At 40.1% G+C, this 2332-nt stretch overlaps 1 non-coding gene across 1 annotated transcript; it reads right to left on the reverse strand.

Annotated features, from left to right (window-relative positions):
• Positions 1 to 339: 339 nt before the first annotated feature.
• LOC145577142 (small nucleolar RNA R71) lies at positions 340 to 445 on the reverse strand. The gene has a single exon (XR_014098629.1). It is a non-coding gene; the product is annotated as a small nucleolar RNA R71 (small nucleolar RNA).
• Between the last annotated feature and the right edge of the window lie 1887 nt (positions 446 to 2332).

The following is a 2332-nucleotide window of genomic DNA, read 5'->3' on the forward strand; positions in this document are numbered from 1 at the left end:
GGTGCATATAGATTTGAGAGTGGGATCGCTCCATCTACAACACCGGCAAATGATTTTGAAATAAGACCGGCAATGATCACTTTGATAGAGAGGCGACAATTTAGTGGGGCCAAGCATGAAAGCCCACTAAACCTTCTCAAGGAGTTCGAGAAATATTGCAACACTATCAAGGTGAACGGAATTTCCCAAGAATCATCCGCCTCAAGCTCTTTCCCTTTTCTCTTATAGGGTGTGCTTTGGAATGGTTAGACAAGGAGGTTAAGCCGAATTCTCTAAGGACATGGGACGAGGTCACCAAGGAATTTCTATCCCGTTTCTATCCTCAAAAGAAAACGGCGGAGGCTAGAGCTTTGATTCAAGGTTTCAAGCAAAAGCCAAGTGAGAGCCTCTATGAAGCATGGGAGAGATACAAGGAGTATCAAAGAGAATGTCCTCATCATGGAATTCCAACCTATCAAATAATTCAAATCTTCTATGGAGGCCTTAGCCCTCAAGGAAAATCATGTTTAGATGGAGGAGCCAGAGGTCCTATCATGAACAAAACGGAAGAGGAAGTGGTGGACATAATTGAGGACGTAGTGAGGTATTATAGTGATTGGCAAGATGGAGAAAGAGAGTCAACTAGCAAGAGTAGCTCTTCAGTGTACTCGGTTGATCATCTAAATGCAATCAACAATCTATCCTCTCAAATGACAAACTTGGGGAAGGAGATGTCCGCTATCAAGGCAAAGTTGGAAAGTGCTACCTACCAAGTTTCAAGTCTTCCCTCCCAATCTAAGGGGAGAGGTACGTCTTCTAATTCTCAACCCCTTCCTTCTTCTAGTAACATGCCTAGTGAATGCTTTTTTTGTGATAATTGTGGGTCGTATGAGCATGATGTTTCTAGTTGCCCTCATGCATGTATGGATGTTTGTGATGATCAAGATGGAAATGTGAATGAGCATGTGAACTATGTGTCAAATAATCATGATTCTAGGTTTGAGAATCAAAGAGGTCAATGGAATAGGAATTACAACAATCATGGCAATTTTGACAACTATAACCAAGGTGGTAGTTATAGGAACCAAGGGAACCAAGGTTCTCGAGGTAACTATAACAATCAAGGTTATAGTAGCTAAAATAAAAACCAAAATTATGGTAATCCAAACCAAGGTTATGGGAATCATAATCAAGGTAGCGGTAACCATAATCAAGGTTATGGTCAAAATCAAAGTAGAGGTAATTAGAACAATCAAGGTAGAGGCAATTTTCAAAACAATGCTCAAAGAGGCCCTCCACCCGGATTTTCTCCAAAGGCCCAAAATGATAATTCCTATGTTCAATCCTCTTCTTCTTCACATAGAACAAATTTGGAAGAAATCATTGAAAATCAAACAAAGTTGCTGAACACTTACATGACCGTAAGTGATAAGAAATTTAATGAAATGATGACTCATAATAAGATGCTTGAAAATTAAATTTCTCAACTTGCTAATGCTTTGAAAGACCATGCTAGTCCTTCTTCTTTACCTTCCCAAGGCCTAGATCCTAAGAGACCAGTTAATGCTATTGTCACAAGGAGTGGTGAGATTCTTGAGGAGAGTTTGCCTAGGAAGAGTGAGACCAAAGAGGGCACAAAAGGGGTTTTGGTTTAAGATGAAAGAGATAGTGCATCTTTGAGTGAGGTTGAGATTGAGAAGCTTAGTGAGGTGAGAGTGGAGAAAGAGATTGTGAAACCCAAGCTTCCTTATCCACAAAAATTCATGAGACACAAGTTAGATAAATAATTTGGAAGATTCATTGGCATGCTTAAGCAACTTCACTTTTCTCTACCATTTACCGAAGTTGTCACCCAAATGCCCAACTACGCAAAATTCCTCAAAGACATTTTGAGTGGTAGGAGGACATGTGATGGTGTGGAGACGGTGAACTTGACCGAGAATTGTAGTGTTATCATAATGAACAAGATGCCACCTAAGCTAAAAGACCCTGGAAACTTTTCTATCCCTTGTGCCATTTATAAAATGCAAATTGAGAATGCCTTGTGTGACCTAGGTGCTAGTGTTAGCCTTATGCCATACTCAGTGTACCAAAGACTTGAGATAGGAGAACTCTTACCCACTAACATCACTTTGCAATTGGCCGATAGGTCATTTAACTTTCCTAAGGGTAAGGTAGAGGATGTTCCTTTAAGGGTTGGGAAATTTGTTATTCCAGTGGATTTTGTTGTGCTTGAGATGGATGAAGATGCTAATATTCCCATCATTCTAGGGAGACCATTCCTTGCTACTTCGGGTGCTTTGATAGATGTGAAAAGTGCTAAAATTTCGCTCAAAGTAGGGGATGAAATAAT

Source organism: Chenopodium album, chromosome 13 (genome assembly GCF_948465745.1).
Source record: "Chenopodium album chromosome 13, dcCheAlbu1.1, whole genome shotgun sequence".
Classification (NCBI taxonomy): Eukaryota; Viridiplantae; Streptophyta; class Magnoliopsida; order Caryophyllales; family Amaranthaceae; genus Chenopodium; species Chenopodium album.